Source organism: Copidosoma floridanum, unplaced genomic scaffold (assembly GCF_036245765.1).
Source record: "Copidosoma floridanum isolate Cflo_tuat_1 unplaced genomic scaffold, Cflo_Japanese_pri ptg000020l, whole genome shotgun sequence".
Lineage (NCBI taxonomy): Eukaryota > Metazoa > Arthropoda > Insecta > Hymenoptera > Encyrtidae > Copidosoma > Copidosoma floridanum.
Window position 1 is genome coordinate 12,634,437 of NW_028321897.1, and position 15,902 is coordinate 12,650,338.

The 15,902-nt window shown below is 34.2% G+C and overlaps 1 protein-coding gene across 1 annotated transcript in view; it reads right to left on the reverse strand.

The window, feature by feature from the left end:
• Nos (Nitric oxide synthase) overlaps positions 1 to 15,902 on the reverse strand; it is a 2,633,257-nt gene that overhangs the window by 2,019,206 nt on the left and 598,149 nt on the right. The gene's annotated exons all lie outside the window — the stretch shown is intronic.

Here is a 15,902-nt window from a genome sequence, read left to right on the forward strand (position 1 = left end):
TAATTATAACATATTAAGGGTTTACCGTTTTCCATGAGTTTTATTTTATAAAATATAAAATTCTCCAACCTTTCTTAGCAGAGATGTAACATTACATTTATTCCTTCTTTTGTCAATATTTACCACAAAAATAAGAAGATTAAGCAGCCACATACCTCTATTGTATATATCTTTAAAGCTATAAAATCGGTTGCCTTGTGTGGCATGATTTCAGAAAAAATATCTTATAAAAATTTAATATTATTTCTCAGAACAAAGTTCATCTAGATTAAATTACATCTTGGAGTTTCAATATTTAAGTAATTCGTTACGTTTAATGTTTGTACCATGATTCTCATGCATCTCCAAAGAAGTACACCATAGGCAGTAGGAATTCCCTAGCTATTGCGCCCTTATGTAAATGTAATTTTAAGACGTATGTTTAAAGCAGAATAAGTAATTCTTATTCTTAAGGTGTGCGATAAATTGTACGAAATTGATTATGAAATACAATTCTTAAAACAACAAAGTGCTTTGGACTTTCTTATTTCTTGTTAGTCTTGCTAACAACATTATTGTTTATTATTTTAAGGGTAATAAGAATATTGTTTTATTGAGAAACTGTTTATTAAAAAAGGATGAAAGATTATTTCATTAGAAAACATTTCTTTTCCTGCTTTCTGACAGTACTACATTTGAAAAAAATTGTTAAGGACTTCGTTAAATTTAATATTTTTTTTAGTTTTATACATTTTTCATCAAGAAAATCCTGTTTTTTCCGTAAAATTTAAAAGTTGAAAAAAAAATTCTTTAACTTCGCATTAACGGAAGTGTAAACGGCAACTAAAACCATTACTTTACATTATTCCGATTTGCAAATATTTTATTTTTAGAAAGAAAAAGAAAAAAATTTCATTTGCGGTTTTATAGTTACCTGAAGTATTTTATAGCCCTTATTTGTAGATTTCATGATTAATAATAGCCTTGATTTTTTTATAAAACAGTTCTATGCAGACTGAAGGTAAAATTGGGTTACATTTGAAATAGTTATCTATGTCTTAGAAATAAAATTTATTTTTTTTGGTAAGTTAAGGAGTCAGAAAAAGTCGTTTGTATACATTTTTTTTCTATATTTAACATAAGCACATGACTTTGTTCGAACAAAAATTGTTTCTACGTCTTGTTCTATAATTTGGATATAAAATTAAAAAAAAAAGATTTTCATACCCCACTGTGCGCCACCATAAACAACACTACACTGCTTAAGTGCACATGTGATAAAAGTACAGTCTTATGTGCATCAAACTTTGATGCTTTGTTTTTCAACTAATTCTGTTTGAAAAATAAGCTTTTTTTGATTATCACCCCAGTGCTTGCCTGCACACTAGCCAAATATATTTTGTCTATAGTTTGTCTACTTTGCTACAAGCGATACTAATTATAAAAAACCTTTTTCTCATTGTTGTAGTGTGGTTCATGTTTTATTTCGAGTCAAAACATTTTCTTACTCTTTATAAACTTATTTCATTAAATTGTATATAATCATTTTTTGTTAATTAATTTTATTTGAACTAACATGATTCTTCCAAATCCATGGTAACAAATATTTTTTAAAAGCTGATTTTCTATACGAAAGACAATGTTTATCTATTTCTTATGTATTTGTTAACTAAACTAATAACTACTTACTAGATTTTTTATTCTTTATAATTAAAACATTTTTTTTAACAAGTGTAACATCATTAGTCTTTCTTTTTATTAACTGCTAATTTAACCAAGATTTTATTGACACATTCATTAATATTATTACTGTTTTATTTTATCGCAAATCTTCTATTCGTAGGTTATGTGTTGTAAGGACTAAAAGATACTTATTATAGTTAGCAGGACAACGGATCAGAAAGATGAGATGAGCGCATGGATGCAGCAACGCGGGCAATTTCTTTGCTTACATAGATGTACATATGCATACACTTTCATGCACACTGGATCAGTTTTTTTCAATTAATTTAAAACACGAACTGTTAATCCATTCAAAGATTTTGTAGACTTATTTCATGGTCATCAATCATACAAAGCACAATTAAAAAATTTAAAAAAAATTTTCTTTCAAATGCCACTTTGTGTAATTCTTCTCTGAGTTTATGTGCTAAGTTAAGGCTTTTTAGTTATAGATACAAAAAAAAGTTCATTCAACAGATCTGCCATTTTTTGTGTTAATTTTTAATGCGAAAACAAATGTATAGCTGACGTTTTAACATAATTTATCTGCAAAAACCTATGAGCAATGAACGTCCGGAATCGACATTAATCAGCATGTAGTACAAGCCCATTGAAGATGAAATGGTACTACAGAATATTCTTTTTTTTCTTAGAGATATGGATATTGTTGAAGTACTTAACTTAATTACCAAGTATCCTTATTTAAATTTTTAATGCACCATCTTTATTACATGTTAGTGGGTTCTTTGAAATGTCATTGTAGAAAAGTTATTTTTGCTTATATACTTCGTGTTTTAAAACGTCGTTTCTCACTTTTATATTTTTCGTATAACAGTGTCTACTTTTCTGTAAATTTCAAATATCCAACTGCGTAATCTCAGTTTCTGACTCGTAGTACACATGTTAATTTGATATCAAGTTAATTTGCCTCATGCCTAGAGCTTTTAACTTACTTCTTTTTTAATAAAGGATGCCGTTTACATATATCAATTTAATGTCAAAATTGCACATGAAACTAGTCAAGTGTACATATTTTAATTTTAATCCATTACCTTACCTTTATTAATGAACTAAGTGAGCAAATTGAATTAATTCTACGTACTCAGGTACAATTTCATTGCACCCACGCATGTATGCACTTCTGTCCATGCCATGTCAGCACAAATTTTATTACAATACTTAAATGTTGTCACGACGACTGTGAAATGGAAACAAAAATAATCAGTACTTCTTTTGGTTGGTAAGTAACATGAAAAAAGTACTGTCGTTTTATGAAGCATCTTTTGATTTTAATCTTTTACTGTTCCTTTTTCAATCTTTTCCGTTGAGCAGGTACCACTGATAGTTTTAAGTTAAAAATTTTCAAATGCCTCATTGCCTAATGCTACTTAAATAAGTGTTTTTATTTACTAACGTTAACGATCAGTAAAATAATTTTCTAACTATTTACCGTATCCTTGCGCCACAAGTTAGGACTTCTGAATAAAATAATTTTAATCAATAAGTATTAAGCCCTACAGCTCTACAAGTATGTTAAAAAAAGTGTAAAAGCAAAAAGTATGTGAGAGCAGCAGATATACTATATCTTTCATATCATATATTTATTGAGAAGGGACAGTCTTTAGTCCCCTCCTGTAAGCTCTAGCTATTCGCAGCCCTCCTATGATTTTCCTTAAAATAAGGCAAAATTTTTTGTATTTTGTAGAAGAGGAAACCTGATTAAATTGAGATTCGACCTTAACTTGCAGCCACTTTATTACTGTAGTCACTTAATACTTTTCTCACACCCCTCTCGTCCCCTCTCAGCTCCTTTACACAATTTGAAGGAGACAGAATCCGTTTAATTTTCTTTTAAAATTAACCTACGTTTTGGTTAGCCCCCCTCACTAGCCCTCAACTACCATGACATTTTTTAGGCTCCCACTGTCCCTATTTTTTAAAAGACTAAATAGAGTTAGTTTATTTTGCCACCTCCTAAAACTTGACCTTATTACGCATTCTCTATTCTTTCTTACCCAATTAAAAAAAAAGTACATTTCTTTTTATTTATTTTGCCCTTTACCTCTCTAAGCCCTTCTACCAAATAGAATAAGGATTAGACATAATTCACTGTAAAAAAGATACAAAAAAATTAAATTTAGGAAACAAAAATATATCGGTTTGGTCCTTCACCTAAACATCTTAACACTGTTAATTTGATTAAGCAACGAATCACTATTTCTTGCTTTCAAAAACCGAAATTTTTTATATTTATATCATATCTTTTTTTTTACGCTACCCATAAGACTAATAGACAGAGGCATAAGTCTTTTATTTAAGTCGTTATTATATTTATTAATTTAAAAAATTATCAAAATACACTTTAATGACATGATATACATGTATGTGGAAATATTTAATATTATGATGGAACAGTTACAACCATAAAAATGATCGCTCAAATGTTATAAGTACAGTTGTTTGAGTAAGAAAAACTAGATTCATTAATCCCTGTTCAACCCATCTGCTTTCCACTTCATTTACTACTACTCGACCCTACATGAGGTAATTTTAAATGGTATAGCTTTGTATTGTGTGGCTTCTTATGCAGTTGAAAATTTTTGGATGGGAACCAGCTTTATTCTGAGTGAAATAATTTATTTTCAGTTGACTTGTAAAATTTAACATTTCGGAAACAAAGTAAACTAACCTTCGCATAAGTCAGCAGTAACTCTATTACCTCTTATTGAAAAATTAACTGCAAAAACCAGATGTTACTACAACAGTTTATTCATAATTAGAGATAAGACTATAAAAATATACAAACCGATATTTAAACAGTATTCAAACTTATATCATTGACCGTTACAACTGTTTTATGCAGTGTTAAAATAAATAACGATACATATAAAAATATACTTTATAGAGTTTCACTTCCCTGTATTACATATATAACAGCTGTAGTCACGTCAATTTCTTGTAACATAGGTCAACGTACATACAGCTAAGAATAACATAGAAAAAATGACGTGCTCTCATTTGTCAAACTCCTTTTCAAAATGTCCGTAGAGACATAAAAGGAAGACTGTTTATGATGTTTATTAAAAGTGGCTTTCCCTGGTTCTAATATTTTATCAGGAAGAAAGAGAATTTAAGGGAAGTTTCGCAAAGATCTAAAGCAATTTTTTATAATTTATTTTTACTAAACATTTAGAACGTACAAAAAGAAAATACTTGAAGCGGTCAAATTTAAAGTGGACTGAGAGGCACTGGTATCCTTCACTGTAAAATGCTGCTTGCTTTCGCTAATATTGTTGTGGTTTTGTTTTGCTAATTTATAATATTAAAACCAGCTATAATGAAAGAGTGGCAAAACCAGCAGCTACTACAAAGACATTAATGAATAGTACTACTTTAAAATTTAATTATTAAATTGTGACTATAAGTTAGACGAAGAAACAAAAAATTAGCTAAGTACAATAAATACCATCAATAAAAGACTAAAAAAAAAAAAATTAATCAAAGTGGATGCATGAGAGAATACTGCTCTTTCACTCTAAGATTATTATCCTTAAACAATAAAAGTACTTAATATATGGTAGACATGCATACTTATATGTAAAAAAAGCTTTACATGATTTTGTTACAATATAATACATAAGGTATAACTAACGTAAGTAAGTACCTTCATACGTTATCTGACCTATCGTCAGAACGTAAGAGAGGGTTAGCTTAATTAAAATATAAATTTTATTGATATTGACAGACATACAAAGTATAGTCTGCGAATAGCACTAAAAAAGCCTATATATGTTAGAGATACTAAAGCTCACCTTAAAAACAAAAGAAGTTAAAGTCAGATATCATTTTCTACATCAATTTTACCATTCAATTTTTACATGAAAATTATATCTGTTTTATGTCCCTAAAAGAAGCATCGTTATTTTTTCCCAGCTCCCTTGCAGATCGTCTTTTCTCAAGTATTTCCAAGAAATGTTGTAATTCTTTTAATGTGGTCAGATCCACTTCAACACACTTTTTTGCGTACGAAACTATACATCTTATAGTTTTGAAAGGCTAAGCAAAAAACAAAATTTAAAAATTTTTTAAGAAAATTATGTATTAAAGTTATAAGTTATTAAAGTTACGTAAGCCTGTTACAGACGAAAAATTTTATTACAGTTTTTATATACTCTTTCATAAAAATTTTAATCAAACATTTTTCTTCACTCACGTTTTAACATATGACGGTGCTAAAGGTAAGAAAAACTGTCTTTAAGAAATTTTTTTTAATAATTAAAAAAGTTTTTGCTCAATTTTCTTTTGAAGTTGCTTACAAATAATGGATTATAATCATAAATTATATTTTAAGTATAAGAGATAGTAGATCTAAGGTAATGGGCGTTATGAAAATTTTACAAACCTTACAACAAATAAATTGTTTTGAATGCAGCGTCAATTACAACATAATGTCCTGTAATTTTTTAATTCGGTGCATGATTTTTACGCTATAACTTGATCAAATTTTAAAAACCATAAAATGGCATTCAAAATAAGTATTGCCACACAGTCAAGTGCTAGAAAAACTGCATTGACAAGTAATTTAATGCAACTCTGCAACCCAATGGCCTGTTAGTCTTTCATTGTGACGTAACGTTAACTTTGAGATCTGATACACTACTCTTTCAAGTAAAAATACAGAATACCACCCCTATAGGTAAAAAACGTCAAGCATGTCGAAAACATTGGACATCTGATAAATTTGTTAGACTTAGGTTTGATAAGCTTGGTAAGCTTGTCGAAAATGCCAGTTGTCTGGTATGCTTATACGACAGTGGTTCATTGGTAAGTCCGTTGAATGTTATAAATGATACTATTTAGACTAGTGCTAAATTCACTTGTAACAGCATAAGGTTCTTTTAATTGATATTTTAGATGCCAAAATTATTATTTGTCTAGTTTTATCAATTGTATATCAAAATACTACTTACAAGACAAGTAGCGTAAAAAAAAGTTCTTTTTTAATTTTATTAGATGAATTTTTAATAAAATTTAAATAAAATTTTTAAATTTAAAATTCGTACTATATTTCTATATTAAACACAATTTAATTTAAAAGGAAGCATCTTACTTTAACAATATTTTTTGCATACTGACTCTGAATGTTTCTGTTACCTGCACTAATACAATATAATCTTTTAATTTGCATACGACAAAAGGAAAGTACGACCGCTCCTGTATCTGTACTTTCCTTGCTTTCCGTTAATGCTGTAATAAGCTACACAAGTGATGTCAAGCTCATTTTTTGCTAAAGGTACATAATTTACCATCAAATTTATTTTTTCTGGCAACTCTATTCGTAATTTTCCAAGAAAAAATCCAAGATTTATAATTACTTTATCATCCTTAAAGTTTTTCTGATAATTCATATCTTTGAAAAAGTATCACCTGAGTGTGATTTGTATTACTTGGGCTTTTTAACAGAATTACCAGACTTATCAGCTACAAGTCGAGTTGGTTTACCGAACATCTGATTTTTTTTATGCAATAACAAGACAAGTAAGATCATAATCCAATTCGTTTATCAGATATTTGACAGTTCTAGCAAACTTAGCAGACTTAGGAGAGGTAAATTAAACGTTCCGTACTTTCAACATGCCTTATGATAGGAATAAGTAAAAACACGTTTAACTAAAAATTTAATAACGATAGGTGGTTGATATAACTATTTCAAAACTTTCTAGTGCACCGTTTATCTTGAATGGGATTTTATGACTTCTTATGATTTACTAGTTTTTTGCGTAAAATCAATGCCTTAAAAAAAAAATTTAAGAGTTATCTTTTCCTTTGAATGAGGCGATGTTAGATTATGAGTCTAAACTTATAAATAATAATGAAAAAGTATGTAAGAGAAAAATGCCTAAATACACTTCTTTCTACCTTTAGTACCATACATTGTTACATTCAAACTTCTACAAGTAAAGGGCGAAAGTCGTAGATTCGTTCTACGAACAAATAAATTTGACTTTTATTCGTCAGGAACTAGCCGTTAATCCAAAGGCCACATTTGCTTTTCTTACATTACTTACAGAATACTTTTCTTTCAAATTGTGACTCAGCGTTGTGGTGTTAGGTTTCACTGCGTGATATATATGCAGTGGTGTTAGTGTGTCGTACGTGAGTTGGCAGTGACCTAAGGCATGAATTTATATTTTGTGTAATGCAGTAGTAGCGTATCTTATTCGTCTTTTTATCACCCGTTCTTGTCATGGACTTCATCTTACGTTGTATATTTAATTTTTCCTTGATATTTAATTTATTCGTCAAAGTTAAAATTATGTTAATAAAATTTTAAATCTTAGAATATTTTATATCATTCAATAATTGGAATATTTTAACATAAAAATGAAATTTTATGAACAACCAAGTTACCTGTTTTTTCTGATCATTAAATGAATTTTAAAAAGCCGAAAATAGTTTACTTTACAAATAATATAAATAATAAAGTTCAGATTTGCATTTATAATGTTTGTACAATTTAAAGTTTTTTTGAACTTACTTCTATAATAGTTGGTGAGCCACTGCTTGCACGCACGTAGTCAAAGGATCTTTCAAGGTTGACTGCAACAATGATCTTAATTCTACACCAGAGTTTTTATGGCGATGACAATAATGAGGCTGCTGCTTTAAACGTCAAAGTCTAAGTCAATGGTTCTTTGTTTTTTGTTCCTCTTTGATTTACTTCTTAGATGAGTCTACAGTAGTCTGATTTCCCCAAGCTTTTCTCAGACAGCTTAGTCACCGAATTTTACCTTACATAAGCTTGAAATGTACTTACATCCACTCAAAAGACGCAACAGAACTTACTCTTTAACCTCTATAGACAGTGGTACAATAATCACGCAGTAGTTGATGGTTAAAGATGCTGATCACTCTTTTTTACATTAAGTACAAGTTGTTGTCCAAATTCTGTATGATGTATCTTGTGGACATACGCAGTAAAGAATATTAGAATTGTTGATTATTCATATTTTTTTATGTACCACTGCAAATTGATGTCGTTAGATAAGCGCTTTATGAGATTGTTGAAGGTTTGCACGCGGAATTTGAGTTTTGTGATGGTAGCTTGTTTTAAAAAAAGTAAGTTATATATCACGCGATAGCAGAAGCCGATATACTGCTTAATATTATGAGATCGCTGAGCTTTGGCTTTTTATAATTGAAAAACAAAACTCTGTATTTGGAAGTAAAAAATGTTAAGTATACGACATGGGATGTCGTAATATCACTGAAGCTTGCATTGTGCCTATTCTAAACTACAATCCTGTCTAAAAGGGATGTAAGAGGCTATAAACAAAAGTCAAATAGAATCACAATTTAACTAAACTAAAGAAGCTATTTTAAGTATCTTATTAAAAAAAAAAAGTAAAAACTTAAAGCTTTAAAATTTAAAAAAAAATTGTTAAACGATTTAGCGTCAAAAAAAACATGAAATGGTAATTTTTATTTTTTCTTTCCTGTAAGTAGGGATCTGCCCCCTGCACACTCTGGTCGTTCATATTGCACTTACGTATAATGCTGTAGTTATAACTTTCCTAAAAAAGTTTTGCTTTCATATTTTATGAGGACTTTGAAAACTTCTATCACTGATTGTTGAGTCAGCAAAAAACTAAGTTTGAGTGCATCTGACTCGATTTAGAAAACTACAGCATTTCTTAGAAATACTGACAAAGAGATATTTGACGAGGACCAGTAGGAGAAAATTATGATATTTCGTCAATTGACATATAAAAGGTAGACTGCTAGTTTGGAATAAAGATGGTGAAGCCTGTGTAGAAAAACAAAATTATCAGTAGATAAGCTATGGCGATTCCGGCCCAGGTAGGCTCGAGTCACCAGGTGATTTCGGCCCACTCCCTCTCCGTGGTGAGCAGCCCCTCTTTTCGGGTGAAGTGGTCCCTGCTGCAGCCAATGGGCGAGCAGGAGCTGTGGCTTCTTCGCATTTCTTGTGCGTGCGCTGCTTAAGGTTGCGTGCGCCAGCTGCAGTGCTGCTTGAGTTTGCGCACGCTGTTTGAGTTTATGCGCAATGTGCATTAGCGCCTGTAGCGCCACGTGCGCCAGCTGGTGACATGCAATGCAGTATATGTTGGCACGCGATGCAATGTGCGTAAGTCGTCTGCAGCAATAATTTGCGCGCGCTGTTTGAATGTGCGAAACCGTGTGCAGCTTGTGCACGTGGTAGTTATATGCATACAAAACTATTTTGTGTTAGCAAGCGCGTTGCATGATAATGTAGGATGTAGAGTGGTAGGGAAGTAATTGTTAAACATTTTTTGTTTTATTTTAAAAATCAGTTTATATTAAATAAATAATGTACATGATTCACAAAACGATTTTGTTAAACATGTTGTTCTTAAAATACATAAAAATTTGGCGGAAAAAATTCATCAGTATTATTTATATTATGTGCTTCGCTGAACCAGCCACGTCGTAGCTGGTCATCCATGTAAGCTGTTGCTTTTGTCGTTTAAGGCATTGATATGCTGCATTATATAAATCACTGTCTTGCTTTGATAAATTAATTGATATGCTAGTCAGAAACCATTGTTTTAATAAATGTGCTTTATGTAGGGCACAAAATAGTTTTTTCTTTCAAAAATGGTTTTGTCCATGTGTAAGGCATACTGGAGAAGAGACTTTGTCTTTAAAGTCTTTGAAAGTACGATGCATTTGGGACAAATCGTGAACTTCACGTGTCAGGATTGAACTTATGAACTTAGCTTCATCACTTCCGTAGGTATAAATTCTTTTCAGGTTCTTGGCAATAGTTATTAGATGATACTTTAAGTCTTTTAAAGTAACGTCACTCTCAAACCATTTGATTCCGTGGACTTCTACCGTCTAGTAATTATTATGCTTTTTTATATCAGACGATGAATCATTAAAATTGCAAGGTGGCTTAATTATCTAATGGCCAACAACGTTTACTTGCAAGGACACCACTGAAAATTCTTTCGGTATGAAGTGCCTGTCAGCATTATAAAAGCCGTGGATACTAATAATGAAATCCATGATGTGTTTTGAAATTGTGAATATTGAAGTTGAAAATTGTTTTTCTAATATATTCTCTATTTGACCAGGCTCTCTTTTTCACCGTTGCTGTTACTACCCGTGTGACACAAGTCTTGTATCACACGCGTAGAACTGAGTGAATAATAATATACAACCTGTATTTATAACTTTTCTTTATTGGAGCTAGTGACATTTGCCCACCTACAGCACTGCGTAAAGTTGCGCAATCTCTCTTTATGAGCAAGTATAAAATGTAGCTTCCCTTCTCCCCGAGTGCCTGAGCAGCTCTCATGATTACAATTGGTCAGTTGAATAGCTTAGAAGCCCAATTTTACTTTTAAAAATTATTTTTACATCTTATTCTTGAATTATAATTTACACATTCTAACAGCTCTTTATTATAATTGGCAAAAAAACTTTTTGTTGGCATGTACGACTTTTTAATAGGCTGTATATATAGTGTGTAAGACAGCGCCACAGGCAAGGTGATACTGGCGGGCCCTGTGGTTAGTACAGTGTAAGCCACCGTGCCTTCCACACCTCTCGTCGGTTCTAGCTTCATTGTCTTTGTCTGATAAGTCGGTTATAAGTCTGTCAAGTCTGTAAATTGTATCTGTTGTGTTCTACGTCGGTCGGCAGTCTTATTAAATAAACTTAAGGTCAAACTTTAAAATACTCGTTTTATTATTTCGCGCAACCCCTTTACTCACACCTCTTCAGGTTACGGGCCCCAGACTCGCTTCCACCGCGCGTGATCTTTGTTTGTGTGGGTAAGAGTGATAAAAGGGAGGATGGTGAAAAGGGCTGGAACAGCAAAGGATGGACAAGAGAGTCCGACGGAGGAAGCGGCCGAGAGCGTGACCTCTGGTGACCAGGCCGAGTCCGTTGTCGACCAGGCGTTGTCGAAGCCGGTCGAGGAAAAGGGAGCAAATTTGGTCGCCGGAACCGAGATCAGCGGTAGGTCAATACTTTGTTTTCTTGAGTGATGCCTAGGTTAAACGCTACGACGTCAGGCAAAAAGAAGATTTCTTGTGCATTCTGAGAAATGCCTGGGATTCCAAGAAACACGTGGCGTCGGTAGCGCGACATGCACATGCAAGAGCGGGGCGGATCGAGAGGGGGACAACATATTGCGGCTGAGGAGAGAGTTCGGTCTCTCTCTCTCCCTCTCGTGATGACGCGAGGCTTTTTGACTGAAAACATATTACGAGGCCGTTTATGTTTTGTTTTCGTGTTTTCTCGCGGCTCTTGTTCTTGTCGCCTCGACTGTTGCGTGCGCGTTACAATATAAATATCTGAACTGGGAAAGTTTGAACGTGTGTTGGTAGAAAATTATATATGTCCTTTCCCGGTGCTTTTAATTAATTGAACTCTAGGCAATAAATATTCAAGGCGGTTTTCAGATTTAGTCAGAAAAGGCTGATATTTTAAAAGTTTACATTTTCTTTTAGACGAGCAAACTATCGATGCTCTGTCGAGAATATGTCAGGGAATTTCATCCCAAGTCAAGTCAGAGGGGCGACAACAAGCTGCTATCTTGTTGGTGGATAAAAGGGGAATAATGGCATGTGTCGGGCAAAGGGATATTCCCGCCAAAGGTGTGTGGACGAAATTATTTTCCGTGTGACTCGCACAGTCACGTTAGACTTGTGTTCAGTCGCGCGCGGCTGTGTGAGTGCCCAGCGTGCAATCGTGCTTTGTGTTCGAGCACGAGAACACGCTTTGGGCCACGTTGACTAGATTCGGCTTGCGTTCAGTCGATTTCTAGTTGACTCCCTGAAAACAATGTCCGTCTTTTGTTTTAGATAACCTGATCGGTGACGATTACAAATACATCATTGAATTTATTTGTAAAAAGGAAGGCAAAGTGACGTTGCCAGGAAATCTCTTCAGGGAAGACGTGGAAAGCGAGGAACCTGCTCGTGATAAACCCGGGTTATTTGAAAAGTCAGTCGATGTGTTTAAAACGCCAGATGAGAAAAAGTCCGAAATGTCAGAAGTCTGAAACTTTGATGAGATAAATGTAGACAGTGAAAATCTTTGGCAGAAATTAGGCGGAAATAAGTCTGTACACGAAGCAGCCCCCTCTTTCCCGCCGCGCACACCGGAAAATACCCAACTTAAAGGAAAGAAAGTGCAAACCATTAAAAACAAATATAAATGGATAAACGTCAGCAAAACGAAGTTGCATATGGCAGATAAACAAAAAAATGAAAATTTTCCAGAAAACACCATGCTAGCCAGTTTCGACTCAATGTTGGCCACGATTAGTCAGATGATCGAAAGGCAGGAGAAAGCAAACGAGGAGGCAAGGAAGGCAGAGGAAGAACAGGCAAGGAAGGCAGAGGAAGAAAGGCAGGAGGCTGAGAGAACAAGGAAGGAGATAATTATGGTCATGCGCAATTTTGACCAGAGGATGTCTCGGTTGGGCGAGCGGGTAAACAGGGTTGAGTCATCCGAAGCCCAATCGTCAACCAGGGCACCCCTGCAGTCATCAACTCCTCTCAACGACAGAAGACGGGTGAGTTTGCAAGACAAATTGAAAATGTTTTTGAATGACACAAAAAATAAAAATTTGTCAAAAGGCAGCGCGGAACTTCTTGCGACAACCATCGGTCAAATACATAAATTCGGCCGTGATACTCAACACATATACAATTACCATCTGTCTAAAGATATGAAGTTCGAAGTTTTTCTCGATAAATTTAAGTCTGAACTCCGGTCTAAAGGATTATTATATGTCATTGATTCTTTGATTGAAAATACGGAATTTACTAACGAAGACATGATCAAAGAAGACAAATTAAAAGTCAGAGATATTTTATTAAGTAGAGTAACAGAAAAATATCATTTAAGAACTTTTCATCTGCAAGATCCGGTTGTAACATAAGAAAGTCTGAAAGAACTTAAAAAGGGGGAGATGCCTCTTACAACGGCCGCGATTCGTAAAAAATTGCATGACATTAAATTTTACAAAGGAAAAGAATCGGTTGCTAAATTCATAGAAAAATTTGAGGAACTGGTCAGAAATTATGAGACTATAAGTACGTCTGGTCCCTTTTCTGAAGAAGAAAAGCGAGATGCCTTTTATACTGCCGTAATCGGAGCGGTACCTAGCGTGCAGGTGACAGACTTCACGTTTAAAATGCAAAGCAGAGATGAAAAGGGTATGACATATGAAAACCTCATGTCGTACATGTTAAAGGTCGATTTAGAAGGCCTAGCAGAAGCCACTGGAGGTCGCCCCACAAGGGCAGCTTTGACTGCCTCTTGGCCCCAGGACCGTCTCCGTTGCTTCAACTGTGATGACTGGGACCACATGGCTGACAAGTGTCCGATGGCAGGTACCGGACTCAAGAAGTGTTACACGTGTGGCACGTTCATGTATGACATCCCAGCTCACAAGAGAAGCAGCCCGAGATGTGGTGAGCAAAATGAGTCTGATTCATGGGATTTTAAAAGGCAGGGCCGTAGAAGTCGAAAGAATCGAGGTGGCCGCGGCGGTGGCCGTGGCAGTGGCCGAGGCCACTCCAATTTCCGAAACTTTGTGCAGAAAAGGGACTCTAGCAACGTCAGGGACGAAAAAGATCCTAAAAGGCAGAAAGTTTCTGACCAGGGCCGAGAGACGAAGGGAAAACGAGATGCTTCAGGGTCAAATAAAGGTGAGTCTCTGACGTTGATCGAGCCCCCCAATACTCTGTTTTCAAACTCTGTAGGTTGGGTAAATAATTCAGAATCGGATGGAGAAAATAAAATAAAATTTATCGCTGATTCGGGAGCTACTGATCATTTTGCAAAGTCAGAAAAATTATTTACAAATATTGACAGAAACAAAACTGGTAAAACAAAATGTGCAAACTCAGACTCATCCGCAGACTTGAAAACGGAGGGAGTGGGAAATTTGCTGCTTAAAAATTGCAATAACGACGTTGAGTTGCAGGGAGTGGTGTGTGCTTGCGACTTGATCGGGAATTTATTGTCGCTGCGAAAATTTGCTGATATGGGCTTATCAATCTATTTAGATGACAAGGAGATTAGTATTTTCGATCCTAATACTGAAAATGTCTGGATATCGAGAATATATGAAAAACCCCATTGGATGGTTGAATTTGTTAAGTCGGACAATAAAAGAATGAAAGTCTTGACGGCTGAGTCAAAAGCACACACTATTCCTGAAAATTCAACTACAGATATAAAACTAAATAATAAGTCGGAAATTTCAGAGAGCTCGGTCGGTAAGTTAAATAATGACAGTTTTGAAGATGTATTTTTCATAAATGACAGAAAATTTCATGAAGTCGGAAAAGTCCTAACCGAAGAAATAAAAGACATTCAAAGTCCGTTTAGCGAAAATTATAAAAAATTCAAAGATAACAACGGGGCCGTGCTGTGGCATGTCAGACTGGGCCATGCTTCGTTGGGGTATCTAAGGGAACTGCAGAAAAACTATCCGGAAGTAAAAAATCTGAAAGAAGCCGTATTTAATGATGTGATTAGGACTTGTGATGTGTGTTTAAGAACAAAATCCTAAAAACTGCCTTTCCCTTCGGTACGCGAACGAGCATCCCAACTTCTACAAATAATTCATTCAGATACAATGAGAATTATTAGTCCACCCTTTTACCCAAAAAGAAACAGATTTATTTCAGTATTTATTGATGATTATTCCAAATTTGCAATTGCTTACCCGATGAAAAACAAAAGTGATACGGGTGAATGTTTAGATAATTTTGTTAAAGGCTGTAGAAATCTTCTCGGGTTTGAAGCTAAAGTGTGTTAGCTGAGGTCTGATGAGGGTACCGAGTACACGGGAGGCTCTGTGCGAAAAATATTAAATGACCTTAGAGCTGAACTCCAACTGAGTTGTCCGGATACCCCTGAACATAATGGCATGTCAGAAAGGCTGAACAAAACAATTCAAATGAAAGTCCGAGCTCTGATATGTGATTCGGGACTCCCGGAAAACATGTGGGACTTGGCACTAAACGCAGCTGTATTTGCGTACAATTGTACTCCGCATTGCTTAAATAACATGGAAATCCCTTTAATGAAGCTGGCTCCGAATAAAAGGACAGACCTAAGTCAGATGAAAAGATTCGGCTGCATCGCGTATTTAAGAGTTCAGAGAAACACTGAAACTAAATTTAATG